This window comes from Mus caroli, unplaced genomic scaffold, assembly GCF_978045245.1.
Source record: "Mus caroli unplaced genomic scaffold, Mus_caroli_1 scaffold_8, whole genome shotgun sequence".
NCBI lineage: Eukaryota > Metazoa > Chordata > Mammalia > Rodentia > Muridae > Mus > Mus caroli.
Genome location: NW_028227263.1, coordinates 70379215 through 70397911, shown reverse-complemented (window position 1 = coordinate 70397911; position 18697 = coordinate 70379215). Strand labels below are relative to the sequence as shown.

The window sequence follows — 18697 nt, the reverse complement described above, 5'->3', positions numbered from 1 at the left end:
TTTCTCTCAGCCAGTATGGCAGGGAAGGAAGGAAGGAGAATCTTTGAGCCCTGTCTGATGAATTTTCTTGGTAGCCTGAGTATCTGTGTCTGAAAGTCTGAGGATGTAGGAGTGTGTAGTCAGTGCTTCTGAAATCAAAGCAAAGCCAAATCAAGAGCACAGATAAACACACTGACATTGAGACACATGCGGATGCACATGAGGTCATACAGACATATGGATACACACAGACAATATACAGATCCATTGTACCCTTTCATACTAGAGTCCTGAGTATATGTTTGACTGACTTGTTACCAATGAGCTTTAGACCTCTGTGAGGCAAGACAGCAAAAGTGAAGGAGGAAACAAAAAGAATTTTGGAAGGTGAAAGAAAAGACTGGAGAATAAAAGCCAAGCTAATGCATTCCCAGAAAATACCATTTTTACCCGGTGAAGTGCTAATCGTGTTCAGGTGACTCTTTGGTAGCTACACAATGTAATTGCTCCCACCCCATCAACAGTTGACAATGGATGCTTAACAACCTGGCTAATCAACAACTGATTATCCCATCTGAATTGACAAGGCCATAAAATGCTTTAATGAATAGTAAGGGGTTTTTAAAAAATTCTCTTATGTGTTTTATGCATTTAAGGGCAATTTCTCAGCAGCAATAGAGTCCTCTACTTGGCAGAGGAGCAGAGCCTGGGACTTGAAGGTAATAATCCCAGGCAATCTTCAGTGAGTAATTATTTAGTTTACAAAGTAGATACATATAATTCTCTGTTTTCCAACTTGTGTTTCTAAAGAGGAGAACATAAGAGTTACATGAAAATATACATTTATTTTAACTAATCATAAAAATACAAAGCAGAAATCAGCCCCCATCGATTCATACTTGATCTCTCCCTGCTTTATTTCTGTTTTCAATGGAATTGTTTCTTGGAGTTTGGGTTTTAGGGCATTCTATTCCTCTGGTAAAATAAGTTCTGAATGCTATTTATGTAATTGCTTAAAATGTATATTTTTCCATGTCTTCCTGCTTAGAAGAACTGTGGCTTAGTATACCTATTCTGCATGGATATCATCCTGGAATTCTTAAATAAATAGTTTCTACCAGGTATTTGTAACATCACAGAAGGAAATTAAAGACTTTGACTTTAATTTGTAAAACACAGGACAATCTTGACATAATCTACAGTGGAATGGACCCTCCCACATCAATTATAAATTAAGAAATGTCCCCATTGTCCTCAGGTCAATTGGCTGAAGGCAATTGAAATTCCCACTTGTCATGTGACTATAGTTATTTGACTAAGTAAGTCAAGTCAGACACAGAAAGACAAATAGTATGTAATCTCATTTATATGTGGGAACTGAAATTATAATTTCCAGAATTAGATACTCTGTTGGTAATTTGTTTTCCATTACTAATTTATTCACTTTATATCTTGATTGAAGCCCTCCCCTGTCCTCCTAGTCTCACCCTTATAAATCCCTAACCCCATTATCCTCTATCCTTGTCTGAGGAGGAGGGAAAGTCCCACGCAGCCCTGGGACATCAAGTTATAGCAAGAATAAGTGCACACTTTTCTACTGAAGCCTAACCAGGCAGTTTAGCTAGGAGAAGAGGGCCCGATGGCAGACAACAGAGTAAGAGACAGCGCTCACTCTAATTTTTAGGGAACCCCATGAAGACCAGGCTGCACATCTGCTACAAATGTGTAGGGCCTAGATCCAGCCCCTGAGTGTTCTTTGGTTGGTGATTCAGTCTCTGTGAGCCCCCATGTGCCTAGGTTAGTTGAATCTGAAGGTCTTTTTGCAGCTTTACCCCTCTTTCTTGAGCAATACTATCCCCTACTCTTCCACTAAACAACTTGAGCTCTGCGTGATGTCTGGCTGTGGGTCTTTGCATCTGTTTCCATCTGCTACTGGATGAAGCCTCTCAGGAGACAGTTATGCTAGGCTCCTGTCTGCAAGTATAAGTATCATTAATAGTGTCTGGGGTTAGATCTCTCACAGGGGATGGGGCTCAAGTTAGGCCACCCATTAGTTGGCCATTCCCTCAGTCTCTGCTCCATTTTTATTCTTGTGTATCTTGCAGGGAGAACAAATTTTGGGTGAAAGGTTTTGTTCCCCTTCCACCACTGAAAGTCTTACCTGGCTACAGGAGATGACCACTTTAGTCTCCATATCCTCAGCAGCTAGGAGTTTCAGATAGGGTTATCCTCATAGACTCCCAGGCACCTCCCCAGTCTCAGGTTCCTGGCCACTATCAAAGATACTCCCTTCACACCAATTCTGTTCTAATCCCAGACCTTCTTTGGCCCCCAATTTGATGCCAGTTTCCCTCCTCAGCCCTTCTCCCACCCAATACTCTCCCTCCACCCACCTCCAATACCTATTTCATTTTCCCTTCTGAGTGAAATTCTTACATCCTCCCTTGGGCCCTTCTTATTACCTAGTTACTTTGGGTCTGTGGACTGTAGCATGGTTATCCTGTACTATATGGCTGATATCCACTTATAAGTGAGTATATACCATGCATGTCTGAGTCTGGTTACCTCACTCAGGATGATATTTTCTAGTTCCATCCATATGCCTGCAAATTTCATGATGTCTTTGCTTTTAACAGCTGAATAGTATTACATCGTGTAGATGTAACACACTTTATTTATTCTTCAATTGAGGGGCATCTAGGTTATTTTCAGTTCCTTGCTATTACGAATAAAGCATCTTCAACAAATGTTGCTGGGAAAAGAATACAAATAAACCCTTATCTATCACCCTGCACAAAACTCAAGTCCAAGCAAGTTAAAGATCTCAATATAGAACCAAACACAGTAAATCTAATAAAAGAGAAACTGGAGAACTTCCTTAAACACAGTCAACCAGACCCAAAACTGTAGTCACATGACAAGTGGGAATCTCAGTTGCCTTCATCCAATTGACCTGTGGACAATGGGGACATTTCTTAATTTATAATTGATGGGGGAGGGCCCATTCCACTGTAGATTATGTCAAGATTGTCCTGTGTTTTGCAAGAAAGTAAGTTGAGCAAGTCATTGAGAACATCCAAGTAAGAAGTATTCTTCTGTGATTTCTGCTTAGTTCCTGCCTCTGGTACCTGTTCTGTTTTAGTTCCTGCCCTACTTTTTCCAGTGATGAACTGTGACATGGAAGAGTAAACCAAAATCCCTCTTCTTCTCCAACTGGTTTTGGTTAGTGTTTGTGAGAGCAATAAAGAATCAAACTAACACAGGCTAAAGTGGTTTTTTCCAGAGATGGATAAGATTAATGGGGGAAAAGAAGAGAGAAGGGATGGCCTGTAGCTATGGCAATGCTGTTGGATAGGTAGAAAACTGGTAATGCTCCACAATGCAGAGAAAGAATTACAGCTGGTAGCAATTCAGTATAATAGTTGAAAGTAGCCAGTACAGATATTTTCGAAACTGCTATTTGAAGTGATTTATATTTCAAAAACTTTGATCAGGTCATTTTCAGTTTAAATATACAAAACCCTCATACTATCTCATAAATATGTACATGTTGTGTATCTATTTAAAAATTTTAAAATTAAAAATTAATGTCCTCAAGAAAGAATAAACAAATATAAAAATTTTGACAGGGGACCTTTCATTTGCATTTTGCTATGGGTTTGAAAATTGTGTATCTGATTCTGAGTGGTCCAAGGTTAATGAAAACATAGGCTTAGCTGATGCTTTTGAATATTATCATATCATTTCTCCAGATCATGCAAGAAAAGTTACAGCCTGTTTTTTTTTTTTTTTTTTATTTACTCACTGAACACACTTATACACACACACATACCCCACACCCACCTTAATTGTATAGATTAAGGCTATATTGGTTCATATTTCTATTTCTATGATAAAGCACCACAAACAGCAATTTGAGGGAGAGGAAAGGCTTTATTTCAGCTTACAGTTCCACATCACAGCCCATTACTGAGGGAAACCAGAGCTAGAACTCACAGCAGGAATCTGGTTGCGATGCAGAAACCATGGAGGGATGCTGCTTAGTGGCTTGCTCCTGTGGCTTGCTCAGTTTACTCTCTTATCAACTCAGAACCACCAGCCCAGGGGTTGATTCACCCCATTGTGGGCTAAGCCCTCCCACATTCAGCAGTAGTCAAAACAATACCTCACAGACATGCCTATGGGCCAATCTTATGGAGACATTTTCTTAATTGTGTTTCTCCTCAGCTGTACCTGTGGCTTGTGTCAAGCTGACATAAAATGAACCAGCACAGTAGCCGATTGTTACCTTCCATTGTGGGGATTAATTTCAGCAAACCCCATTTTACAGGCATGTCAAATGGGACTCACGGAATTCACTACCATGACCACTGGTGGTGCCAGATTTCCAACCTTGTTATTTTCGCTCCAGTGTCTTTAAGCAAAGCAAATGTGTTGACTCCGTCATCATGCTGCAGAAAAGCACAGAGAATATTCTTTTGACTTCAGATCTTTCCTTAGCTCCTTCACATCTCACCACAGGGTTTAGACATAAATGTGAGGGGACATAGACTCTGCGCAGCCATATAATTAAAATTTTTTGTTATATCTTACATCTTTGAAAATTTATGCGTGTATACAATATATCCTGATCATATCCACCTTCCACCCCCTTTCAATTTCTCCTGGGATCTCCCCAACAAATCTCCCTGCTAACTTCATTATTATTTTTAGCATCGTCATTATATTTAACCTACTGAATTCAATTAGTGCTGCCCATAAGCACATTTTGCAGTGCATAAATGCCATCCCTGGGTCTGTAAAATAAGAACAACGCAACACAATATAAACCCAGCTACTCCAAAGTGCAATTAACCATGCCCTGTAATTCAGAAGTAAAACCACTTAAGTTTCTTTGAACCATAGAATGTGATATATTGATTTAGAACACAGCAAATGAGCCAGAGGATCAGGGTTCTTTGCCTCCAGGCCTCTCTCCAGGTGAGCTTAAATTGTCTTACTTGCTTCTTTCCCCAAGAGAGACTGGGACAGCCTCAGTCAGGTGTGTGTTGTTTAGCTGTGACATAGCCTGTTTCTGGTTCAATGGCCACCACTCACCTTTCATAAGGAAGGGTTTTCCCCACTGTGTAGGATTATCACTTGGGTTTTATTTTAGAAACCCAAGAGATAAGGACAGAGCTATGGTGCCCAAGGAAGATTTCCTTCCTCAAGGCTGGTTCCCTTGGGCCATTTGTTGTAAAGGCCTAGAACAGGAAATGTTTTAAGGACAATTTATTGATTACTTTTACTTTTTTCTTGGGTGTAGACTCCAGAGAGTCTCCCAGAGGTATTTATTTAGTTTGATTTATCTTTCAAAACTATTTTCACTTTTTAAAACAGTTACTTTCCTGGGAAGGTTTTGCTTTACTTTCTTGGTAAATAGACCCTCAGCTCAGTTCTTCCCAATTTCCTGGCTCTTCATTTCACCTCTGCTTGGAGACCTGAGGATGATGGTTTCCTACAATGTTCCTAAGAGAAGACTCAAGGCTTGGTACCAGAGACTTCAACCCTCAGAAGCAAGATATTGACAGATCTTCGAGTTTCATCCACATCTGTGCTTTTCAAGTAGGACGATGGCTGGGAAGACTGGGAAAATGCTAATCAAGTCATTATTGAGAAGATAAGCTTCAGGAGACATTGAAGATGTGTGGGGAGCACTTCCGGAGTTAGCTTTGACTGACTTCTTGCTTGTGATTAATCATGAATGAGTCTGCCAATATGTGTCTTTGTTTTAAGTTAAGACCTGCTTTATACCCTGCCAAGTTCCTCTGCTTCCACATACATCCTTGAGAGGCTGTCCTTGCCTGAAGGAAATGGCCTTAGTCAAACATAGATACTGTGTACCATAAACTTGCCATGTAAGGATTTGTGGTCATTGTTTATCTTCCTGGAATTGGTCATGTTTTGTGTTGCTTGCCTTTAAAAGACACTGAGAAAATACACTTGTTCACTCACATGGTATTGACCACAGCACTTCCATCTCTGTCTCTTTTCATCTTCTTTCTGCCTTTCCTATAATCATCCTCACTCCCCCAGTCGGGGTTCCCACATTGACTGACTGACTGGCTCCAGCAAAGATGAAAAGAGCCCTCTCGAAGACAATGAACAGCTCAGTTTAGAATCATGGTTCAGGAGGGATGTGTGAGGCACTGGAAAGTTAGGAAATCCAGATTCTTCCTAACTGACAAAGTGTGGGTTCTATAAGGAGCTTGGGATATTGGTTATCTTAGGTTCCTCCTAATTGATAAAGTCTGTGCTACCTAAGGAGTGCAGGGCATGTGAGACATGCACAGTAGACAGGGAAGAATAAGGAGTGAATAGAATGTAATAGGATGAGACAGATGCTCCAACAGGATAGAACAGAAGACAGCTAGCTCATGAGCAGGCTTACAGATAGTTTTGGTTGGCAAGGTCAATCCAGAAAACTCCTTTTCCTGCTTTCTGAGGCGAGAATCTGTTAGTTAATGCTGGTTTAGCACAATTACACCTAGTCTATTTAAGGGTTTTTTTTTTTTATCTTTATTATATGTAAGTACACTGTAGCTGTCTTCAGACACTCCAGAAGAGGGAGTCAGATCTCATTAAGGATAGCTGTGAGCTACCATATGGTTGCTGGGATTTGAACTCAGGACCTTCGGAAGAGCAATTGGGTGCTCTTACCCACTGAGCCATCTCACCAGCCCTTAAGGTTGTTTTTTAAATGTGTATGTTAATAAGCATTCTGTCTTTTGAACAGAAAAGGATTTATCCTCAGTCTACACTTGTTGGAAGTTTACATGTGTGTGTGTGTGTGTGTGTGTGTGTGTTTCTCTGTCTGTCAGCATTCTTGGATTTGAACTGAGAGAAGATGCTGAAGTTTAGCAGAAATTGAGAGCACTTTAAAGTAAAGAAAGTCTCGAGTGGTCATTATTCACACAGACCTTAGTGGAAGTGGAGGGGAGTCTTGGGTCTCATTACTTATCCAAACCTGGTGAGGAGAGCAGTTCTGCATTTTTCTTGACTCAGCCATTTCCCCAATCATTCCTGTTTTTTCTTTCTTTCTTTTTTTTTTCTTTGTACACAAAATATGCTGGCTCTGTGAGCACATTTCTCTACTTCCTCCTCCTCCTCCTCCCCACACCTCTGGGAATTGAACCTATAGCCTTACCATGGTAAACAAGCCCCCTACTGCTCTATTGCCAACTTATCTCCCAAACACTTCTCCTTTAAAAATAAATATAAAATTTTTAATTTATTCTTTGAAAACTTTAGACATGCACATAATCTGTTTTGATCATATCTACTCACCACTCTCTCCACTCTTCGAGGACAACTCCATCTTCCATATTCCTTCCTCAACTTCATATTCAGCTTCTTACAAAAAAAAATGAAAGAGTTCAATTAGTGCTACGCATATACAGATCTTATTTGTATAGGTGTATAGGGCCAGCTACTGCTGCAAACACAGCTGAAGAAAATGGATTCTGTCCTCCAATAGCTATAAATACTAGTGATGCTCCCTGAGGTAGGGGTGTGTGTGTGTGTATGTGTGTCTGTTTGGGTGTTTACCTCATTTATAGATGAAAACTTCACAGACACTCTCTGCACTTTGACCAGTTTTGAGGCTCTGTATGAGCCACCATAAACTGTGAAAATATTTTCTGAGGAGGATGAAAAGCAACAACACTAACCTATGGGTGTTTGAGGTCTTTAAAAGGCAATTGGATGCTGTGTCTATTTAGTAAAATAATCACAGTAGGTTCTTTCTTAGGACCCATGATTTTCCCAGCTACATATTCATGGTCAGGCTTGTAGAACCAGGTATGTGTTCCTTCTTGTGTAATAGGCTTTAAATCCAACCAGAAACCAGCTGGTTACTCTTAAAACATTAAAACAACTATTTCTTCCATAGGCATATTTTGTCAAGTCAGTCATTATGTTGGCTCATAGGGTTCATGGCTTAGTGCGTTGATGGCTTTTCTCCTGAATTAAGCTACCCAGAACCTTCCAGCCCTATGAGATAGCCAGCAGAAAGGCAGCTTCCAGTTCAGTGTCAGGATGATTTCTCCCAGCCCTGTGATCAAAGTGTGTGGTAGCTTCAGCAGTGGTTTTACTATCAAATTCTAGTGGCAACCAAGAGCAATGCCAATAGCCTGTCTTGTTTTAGGGCTTTCATGGATTTCCCTTATCCATGGAAATCCTATGAAAGCTCATAGGAAGGTATATCATGCCTGACAGTGGGCTTTCTTCTTAGCACCTATGACTAGGAGGACTGAGAGGAGCAACATCTCACCCCACACCCTATTCTTTTAGGATAACTCCATTAAACACAGACACACATACACACATACACACACACACACACACACACACACACACACACACACACACACACACACACAGGAGTGGCTGACAGGCTGTGGTAGAACTATTCCAACAAAGGCTGTCTCTCAACAGAAAGTCCAAGAATCCACTAGTTGTTGTCCCTGAAGCTGGGTTTATCAGTTGGTCTTCAGTATACATCAGAATCCTAAAGAAGTAGGCTCTATTACCATGAAAAAATGAACTTGCCAGCTAACTCCAAGGCCAGCAGGCAAGGAGCAAGCACTTTCTTCTTCCATGCCCTCTATAGAGGCTACCACCAGAAGATGTAGTTCAGATATAAGGTGGAATTTTTTTTCCACCTCAAAAGATTTGGATTGGGATGGGACTTTCTACCTGAAATGATTCATTCATGAAAAATTCTTTACAGGTGTACCCAGATGTTTGGGTTATGGTTTATTTCATATATGGTCAAGCTGAAAACTAAGAATAACTATCATGTATGTTTTATCTGTCTGTATGTGTGTATACCACTTACATGACTGGTGTCTGCAGAGCCCAGAGTATGGCATCAGATCACCTGGAACTGGAGCTAGAGATGGCTATGAACCACAGGTGAGTGCTAGGAATGGAATTCAGGTCTGTCTGGAGGAGCTGCTAGTGCTCTTAATTACCAAGCTATCTCTCTAGCTCCAATAAAATTCTATTGTATGTGTGTGTCTATTAAATTATCATTATACAGTCATTAGTTGATGAAAATGAAGGCTGATTTCATTTACTAGACATAAATAGAACAACAGTATATGCCATGAGCAAACAATTATGTCATAGAATAAGTCACTTTGAAGATGTGACAAGGGATCATATATTTATGTTAACCTTCTGAGAAAACTCCACACTGAGTGCCACAGTGGATACTTTTCTGTCTCCTCATGTTGTTGTCAGCGTTGGTTGTCATCTTCTCTTATCCTTAGCCATTCTGACTGGAGTAGCATAAAAATCTTGAAATATTAGAAATTCACCTTTACCTGTGGGCTAGGGCTGTTGAACACTTAAAAACGTATTCCTTAGCCACTTGTATTTCATCCTTTCAGAACTTACTTTTCCTTCCATAATCCACTTTTTAATTGGATTGTCTACTTGGTGTTAGAGTTTTAAGTTCTCTGTGTATTCCAGACACCAGCTCTCTGTCATATGCATAGGGGACAGCCATTCTTCCCCTCTGCTGGCTGCCTCTTTCCACAAGCAACAGTTTCTTTTGCAGTGTTTTCTAATGTCATGAGGTTCCGTTTGTAGACTGTTGGTCCTATTTCCTACATGGCCATCCAGGTTTCCATTCAGAAAGTCCTTGTCTGACATAGAACCTGAAGTGTACTCCCTGTGCTTCCTGTTAGAAATGTCGGGGGTTTGTCATTCATTTCTAATTGATTTTTGTGCAGAGTGAGAGATAAGGGTCAATATTCATTCTTCTACATGCAGATATCTAGTTTTCCCAGCATCATTTATTGAAAATTGTCCTTTTTCTCCAATGTGTACCTCAGGCTTCTTTGTTAAAAACCAGGCAAGGGTTGGTATGTGGATGTGTATCTGGGTTCACAATTATACTCCATCAATCCATGTCTTTTGTTGTTGTTCTAGCACCATACTGTTTTTACTACTATGGCTTTGTAATCATGAATGGTAATACCTCTAGCAATATTTTTATTGTTTGGGATTGTTTTGGCTATCCAGGGACTTCTGTTTTCACATGAATATTAAAATTAAAAATTTAAATTAAAAAAATATTGTGAAAAAATTCATTGGAAATTTGATGGAAGATTGAATTGAAATTTTGGATTGCTTTTGGTGAGATGGCATCTTCTGGTGCCCTAGAGTTTTCATTACATAGATCTTTCTGTGCTTTGGCTGGGTTTTTTCAACAGTGTGTTTGAGGTTACCTGTTATGAGACTGTTTCTGTGGTGATTTCTTTCTCTATATAATTGCCTGTATTATTATATTGGAAAGCTACTGATTTTTGGTTTGTTAATTTTGCAGCCAGCTACTTCACTGAATATGCTTTCCAAGGTGTTCTAGCAATTTCCTGTGTGGTGGTCAGGGGCTCTTATTCATGGAATCATATCATATGCAAATAGGGGTTAACTTGATTTCTTTTTTTTTTTTTCCTACTTGTATCCCTTTTATCTTCCTCTTTGTCAGTTTATTTAGGGTTTAAAGTACTGTACTGAATAGCAAGGTTAAGTGTCTTGCTCCTGATCTTAGTGAGGATGCTTCGAGTTTTTGTCCATTTGACATGATGATTATGACTGTTTTGCTATATTTAATCCTTTATTATGGTGTGGTATACTGTGCCCAGCATTCATTTTATGAAGAAATGCTAGTTTTTGACAAGGGACTTTTTGTTCTGCATCTTTTGAAATGTGATGAGTTTTGCTCTTAAGTACACCTATGTTGGGGATTATATTTATTGCTGTACATATATTGAACCATTTCTGTATTCCTGGACTGATGCCACTTTGATCATGTTTGATGATCTTCTGGGTATGTTACTGAATTTAGCTTGTAAGTATTTTATTGAGAATTTTTGCATATTTTGAGAATGGCCTATGGTTTTGTTGTTGTTGTTTGCTTGTTTGTTGTTGTGTCTTTATCCGATTTTGATATTAGGGTAACACTGGCTTTGGAAATAGAGGTTGGAAGTTTTTTTTTCTATCTTAGATGCTGTGGTATTGGTTCTTCTTTGAAGGTCTGGTAGAATTCTGCATTGAATCCATCTTGCTTCTTGCTTTGGTGTTTGTTTGTTTGTTTGTTTGTTTCTTTTGAGGGAGGAGATTTTTAAATTTCTGCCTCGATCTTAGTGTTTGCTGTAGTTCTGTTTAAATTTACTTCATCTTGGTCTAGATTTGATATATCATATGCATCTAAATATTGAGCCATTTCTTTTAGATTTCCTAATTTAGTGAAATATAGTTTTAATGTCCTCATGTTTGTCTGAATTACTCCAGTGTCTGTTGTAATGTTTCCTTTTTCATCTTTAATTTTGTTAAATTATGTCATCTCTTCCTTTTCAATTTTTGGTTAATTTGAGTCAGGCTTTGTCAATCTTGTTTATCTTTTTAAAGAACCAGTCAATTTTTCACCCATTCTTTGTATTGTTTCATTCATTTCTTCTTCATTAATTTTCAGCTCAATATTTGTTATCTTTGTCTTTTGCTTTTAGAATTGGCTTGGTCTTATTTCTTGATTGCCTTAAGGATAACAATATGGTTGTTGGAGATATCTTTGATTTTTCAGTATTAGTGCTTAGAGCAATAAATTCCATTCTAATATTACTTTTATCACATTCCATAGATTTGAGTACGTCATGTTTCATTTTTATTTCATTCTAGCAATCTTTAAAGTTTTCTTCTTAATTTTATCAATGGAATTGAGTCCATCGTTCAGGAATGTGCTGTTTAGTCTTTATAAACTGAAAGTACTATGTGTATTTCTGTAGTTTTTATTGATACTTTTATTCCATCATTATCAAATAGAGTACAGGGCTTAATTAATTTTCCTTCATTTGTTCCAATTTGCTTTGTGTTCTAATATGTGCCCTTTTTAAAAGAAAGTTCATGAGTTTCTCTGAAGGATATGTCTATCCTCTTTGATGTTTACATGACATATTCTCTAGATGTATTTTTGGCCCAATTGATCTATGATGTCACTTAACTTAAATATATATTCACTCTTTTTTTTTTTTTTTGGTCAGTCAGTCTAATGGTGAGAATGAGGTATTAAATTTACCTACTATGTCTCTGATGGAAATTAATTTATTAATTTGTGTTTTTTTAACCTAGTAATATTTGCTTTATAAAATAGAATGAACCCATGTTTGGTATATTTAAATTACAATTATAGTCAGTCTCTCTCTCTCTCTCTCTCTCTCTCTCCTCTCTCTGTATAATTTCCTCTTGATAGATGCCCCCATTGGTTAACATGAAGTGATCCTCTATATTTTCTGATTAGATTTGATCTGACTTAACTCTTATCTGTTAGTTTGTGTCCTTTGGTTTGGGAGTTGAAACATTAATATTCAGAGTTATCATTGGTTTTTGTCAACTGGACACAACTGGAGTCATTTGGACAAAAGGAACCTCAACTGAAACTAGACACTGGGAATTCTATTTGTCATTTTCTTGCTCCTGAGTTGTAAAAGAAAGCTGGAGGAAACCAGTAAGCATTGTTACTCTGAGGCCTCTGCTTCAATTATTGGCTCCAGGTTTCTTCCCTGACTTTCCTCAGTGATGGGGTAAGATCTGAGGGTTTGAAGATGACATAAACACCTTGCTTTCTAAGATGCTTTTTGTTATGATGTTTTATCAGAGCATAGAAACCCTGAGTAAGATAAGGAGTATTGCTTCCTGCTAATTTTATTTTATTTTTTATTCTGCTTGGACAATTTTCTGTTGTGTTAATTTTTTTTTTTTACTTTTACTTATTCATCTTATGTCCTTCTCATTGTCCTCCTCCCCACAGTCCTTCCTCCATCCTTCCTCTCCTTCTCCTCTAAGTGGGTGGGGTCCCACTGGATATCCCCTAAGCTCTAGCAATCGAGTCTCTGTGGGGCTAGGCACATCCTCTCCCACTGAGGCCAGACAAACAGCCACCTAGAAGAATATATCCCATGGGAAGGCAACAACTTTTGGGATAGCCCCAGTTCCAATTGTTTGGGACTCACATAAAGACTGAGCTGCACATATGCTACATATGTGCAGGGAGGTCTAGGTCCAGCCCATATATGCTCTTTGGTTGGTAATTCAGTCTCTGAGAGCTCCATGGCCCACGTTAGTTGACCTTGTTGGTCTTCCTATGGAGTTCCTATCCACTTCTGGCTGCAATCCTTCTACAAGAGTCTCCAAGGTCCATCCACTGTTTGGCCATGTATGTCTGCATCTGTCTGAGTCAGCTTCTGGGTGGAGCCTCTCAGAGGGCAGCCATGCTAGACTACAAGCATAGCAGACTGTCATTAATAATGTCAGGGACTGGTGCTTGCCTATAGGATGGGTCTCAAGTGCTGGTAATTGGTTGGCTATTTTCTCAGTTTCTGCTCTCCTCCTTCCCTGTCCAGCATTCTTGTCAACACAATACATTTTGGGTTAAAAGTTTCATGGGTGAGTTAGTGTCCCTATCACTTTTAAGCTAGTGTCTTAGAATCATTTTTTTCCCCTCTATCTCAGTCTCTTGAAAGTGTTCACAATTCTTTTAAGTCTAAAGTAGTCTGTCCGGTATCATCTCGGGAGCAACTTGATTGTCATAGCTCTTTTAGATCTCATAGAAAGTTCTTCTTTCACCTTCAGTCCTGATAGCTTTGTTGGGTATATCCGACTGGATCTGATAGTTGTGATATTTCTGAATTTGAAATACATAATTTTGAGCCCTTGCTTTTGAATTTTTGATTAAAATCAGCAATTATTTTGATTGGTCTGCTTGTATATGTGATTTAACCTTTCTCTTTTGCAGCTTTCAATATATCCTCTTTTTGCTTTGTATATTCTGTGTTTTAACTATAATAAATTATTTGAGTTTCTATGCTGGTTCTAGTGATTCAGCATCTTATATGCCTCTTATATCTGGTTGGAGTTCTTTTTCCTTACGTTTGTAAATTTTTTACCTATGGTTTTACTAAAATATTTTCCATGCTTGTTGAATTAAATGATTCTCCTTTTCGTACGTATATCTATGTTTCCCCAAACTATTATATTATGTGTTACATATAAGTCTGTTATATTGGTAAGCTCTCCAATAATATTTTTATCTGACTTGTCATTTGTTTTTCACTAATTTGGTTTGCTTTTTCTTCAGTATTTCTCTCTTTATTAGACTCCATTTCATATAATGAGTTGATTTCTCTTTTTCCATTAATCTCTTTGTGTTTGTTTCTTGGAAAATGATCATGTGTACTTTGAATTATTTGACTACATTTATAATGATTTATTCGAATTCTGTATCTGGAGCTACATGTAAGATACTTTTATCAGGGGGCTTTGCTATGGGATTAGTAATTTGGGGAGGTAATAGTTTGTCTTGATTTTTATATTATGTGTGTGTGTTGTGTGACTATAATTGTATGTATTTCCTGGGAATTAGTCATCTGGTTAGATCATTGGTTAAGATAGTTGTCATTTGGGGCTTCTTTATTACTGATTGATTGATTGATTGATTGATTGATTGATTGAGCTAGGGTCTCCGTATGTAGCCTTGGCTGTCCTAGAACTCACTATGTACACTAAATACAGTTCAAACTCACAGAGATATGCCTGTCTATTTCTCTTCCATGCTGGAACTAAAGGCACATGCCACCACCATACTTGGCTATGTTGTTTCAGATGTATTTGAAGTTACCCCTCTTTATTCAGTGGGGGCATTTTCAGTGTTCATGAGAGATCAGATTGTAGTCCAATTGTAATGTTTTCCTCTGTTAGACTGGTGTTCCAGAGGTCAGATTGAATTTTCACTCTATTCCTGGGAGTTGAGTGCTGTCTTCAAAAGCAGGTACTAACCAGCAGTTAACCTACTCTTATAACAGCGTGGCAGGTAACTAGTAAACATTTCTTAAGTTCTTATTTGTTTAGGGAATAAAGGGACCCAATAGTACTACTATGCATGCCAATCCTTTAGTTATTGTGGTGTGAGTGGAAAGGAAAAGACAAAAGCAGACATTAGGAAAGGGACACACACAGGAGTGGGGATAATAGAAGCAAAGGAAAAAATATAGGGTGGAGACTGTGAGTGTTTGGTTAACAATATACCGTAAAGGGAGGCAGTAGAGTCATGTATTGTATATAGTAAATCAGGCTAGTATATCATAAATTATAAATCTGGACTTTGGGAGGTATAACAATAATGCATGCATATGGGAAAAGAAGAAAGGAAAAACAAACAGAAAGTCAAAAAAGGGGCAGGGGATGGACATAAAGTCACACAGAGACAACTAAATGGTAAGAGATGAGAATGTTAGGAGATAGAGTGAACCTGCTGCATTGACCTAGGGTGTTCTGTGGGTGAGGAATCCCTGCAGTTGGAAGGACAGCTGAGAGGAGAAATGAGATAATGGAGATACTGACTTGGGTGTTGATTTCATTTCCTCAGTGGGTTTGTTGTGTTTTCCTAGTCCTGGCCTGGGCTATGCTGGATGCTGATTTTGACCTGTGCTCCTTTCTTCCTTCACTTTTATGTGGAGGTGTTTTGGGGGTGTGTGTGGGTGATGGTGAGTGACTAGCTGAGGACAGATAAGGCAAGTTCCCCCCCCCCAGCTATGGTTGAGGTAATACTGTTGGTCTGCCAGCAAGAGGGGCATGCTGTACCCAAAGCATTGTTCCGAGGTTTTGTTTAGTTCCTATAGTTTTACTGGTTCCTGTTGGGTGCTATAAATCCCCACCAGTAGAGCGTGTGTCGATTTCCTGCTCGAGCTCATTCCAAGGTTTGCTATTACTTCAGATTCTGCTGGATTTTGCAGTTATGTCAGCAGCTGCTTTGAGTGGTGTGGTTTCAAGCAAGAAATCCAGCCTGATGGTAGAGAAAGTTGGTAGGTCTGATGGGAGAGGAAGTTGGTGGGTCTGATGGGAGAGGAAGTTTACTTAGCCATTGCCCTGATCTGTTTCTCTAGCTATGCTCATTTGCTTACTCCAACACAGCTCTAGGCCATCACCTTACTCTGAAGTCTGCCTTGTTGCTTTTTTAAATTGAAAATATTTTCTTTTTCATATACTATATTCTGATCATGGTGTCCCCTCACCAAACACCTTCCAGACTCTCCTCACCCATTTGCCCACTGAACTCTCCGCCTTCATTCTCTTTAGAAAATTACCCAAAAGACCAAACCAACCAAACTTATTGAAAAATAAGTAACAAAGAGAAAACATTTTTTAAACAAACCAGTAAATACCTCTGACAAATGATCTTGCTAAGTTGTCTAGGCAAACCTTCAACATGTGACCTGCCTAACCCAACCCACTGTAGAGTTTACAGGCCTCATGCCTCTAAGAGATAATGGTTCTTACTTAATACCATTGCCTCCACTCCCGTACTTCTTGCCTTCATCTCCATTTTGCATATGGCAGCCAAGGAAAGCTCATAACCAGCCTTTAGCCAGGAGAATGGGAAGTGGCCACTTGAGAAGGAGACTCCAGACCATCATCAATCCATATTCTCCAACATCCTATCCTTTTCTTGCTGTTTCAGGAGAAATTTCCTAAGAAATGTGTACGATCAAACCACATACTACTTATTAAAGATGGACAGCATTTTGCTAACCTACTTTCTCTACATTCCCTCCATAATATCATATTCTAAAGGATCCATTTCTGCATGGAGAAAATTGACCCATTTTATCCTATAGATTTACATTCTGTAATGAGTGTTTCTTATTTCTCAGAAACTTTTTGACCAAATTGGACTCATACAAACATATATACATATGTGTGCACACACATATATGTGTGTGTCCTTATGACATTCTCTTGACTGTAAGAGAACTATGAAAGGGGATTGTTGCTCTACAGACCTCTTCTAGACAGGGCATCTGATCCTCTCCTTAGCAATTCCTATTCTCTTGCAGAGTCACTATTGCCCCAGTGGATGGCGAGAAGCCAAGAAACAACAAAGGTGCATGAGGGGGTGGATATGCTATTTTTGCAACTGAGGCACCGCCACTCTGCACTTATTATAGCTAAAAAGCAGAGCATAACCTTTCTATGTCTCTGGAGCTGAGATAATCTCACTCTACTGCCTGGGTCTCCCACAGTTAGCATGCTGTTCTTTCCAGGGAGCCAAGGTGGAGGGAGCTGAGGAGGCTGCACTTGTGGTTGTTAAAGAATACCTTTCCCTTTTTTCTTTTGCTTAAAATTGTTCTTACAAAAGCAATGTTCTATTCAGTCTGCCATTATGCTAAAAGCTTTTCCTTGGAAGACAATAGCTGTTCTCAGAGAAAAAAAAAAAAGATTTACATGAGGTCCCAAGGGTGTAATGAGCTACCACAAGGCACCTGCCTCGGGTTGGGAGTTGTCACTTGTAAGTGGTTTTAAATTAGAACCAAGTGGAAAAATACACGGTTATAGACTTCCCCTTTTGGCTTCTTTGCAAATCATTTCCCACCCTCTCTGGCCTTTGTCTGTTTGTGAGATGCATGATCTGGTATGGAGGACAGAGCTTTCTCCGAGGGAGAGCTAAGAGTGACAACAGAGGCAATGTAAAACAGAAACTCAAGTCAAGTGAAAAGCCTCTCAATCTCAGAAATTTCTGCATGACTTTATTTTGAAACCTCCCAAAGGCATGTGCAACCAAGCAATGCTATGGAGAAACTGGAGTTTTAGAGAGTGGAAATGGTCCACTTTGGGTCACTTAGCTAAGGGGGAGTAGAGGCAGTGCTAGACCTCAGACCTCCAGCCTCCTACTGAGCCTGCTTCTTTTATTCTCTATGGGGTGTGAAGTCGTTGACAAAGCTTTGAGTGACACAGAATAATTGTAAGAACATATTGTTATGTCTCTTTGAACATCTTAAATAAAGAGTTAGAATTAGAGACCCTGGAGTGTATGCTTTTCTTGCCTTGGGGTTTTCATTATTCCAAACATACAGGGCACAGAATCATGCTAGGCAGCAGGAATACAAAGCCAATATTATTCCATCTTTTGCCATTGACATGCTCATAGTCTGTTGGGAGTGTGTGTGTGTGTGTGTGTGTGTGTGTGTGTGTGTGTGTGTGTAAAAGTTATGTAAACAGGTCATTATAATAGAATTGTGTCTTATGTCACTATTATGTTGCTGTGAAGAGACGCCATGACCAAGAACATTCATAATAGAAATCATTAGTTGGGACCTTGCTAACAATTTCAAAGGTTAGTCCATTATTATCCTGGTGGGGAGTATGCAGCATGCAAACAGATACTGGAGCAGTAGCTGTGAGCTCCATCCTCATCCATAGGCAGAGAAGAAGAGACTGGGCATGGAATGGACTTTTTGAAACCTCAAAGCCCACCCCCAGAGATACACTTCTTCCAACAAGGCCTTATCTACTCTAACAAAGTCACATCTCCTAATCCTTCTAATCATTCACAGAGAGTGCCACTGCCTAACAACTGAGCATTCAAATACATAAGCCCATGAGGGTCATTTCTATTCAAATCACCACAACAAGGTACACTGAAAAAGAAGAGGAAACTAAGTAAGTAAAGTGGAGGCACAGAGAAGAGAGGATTTATCATAGGTAGACTTATCCACACAAGGTATCCCATATAAACCCCACAGGCATGGTACTCTCATATTGATAAAACTTCAGAGAAACTGTAGTTGAAAATCCAAAAGGTATCAAAGCACTGTCTCACTTTTCCTCGAGACTATAT

At 39.2% G+C, this 18697-nt stretch overlaps 1 protein-coding gene across 1 annotated transcript in view; it reads left to right on the top strand.

Annotated features, from left to right (window-relative positions):
- Agbl1 (AGBL carboxypeptidase 1) overlaps positions 1–18697 on the top strand; it is an 818045-nt gene that overhangs the window by 131188 nt on the left and 668160 nt on the right. The gene's annotated exons all lie outside the window — the stretch shown is intronic.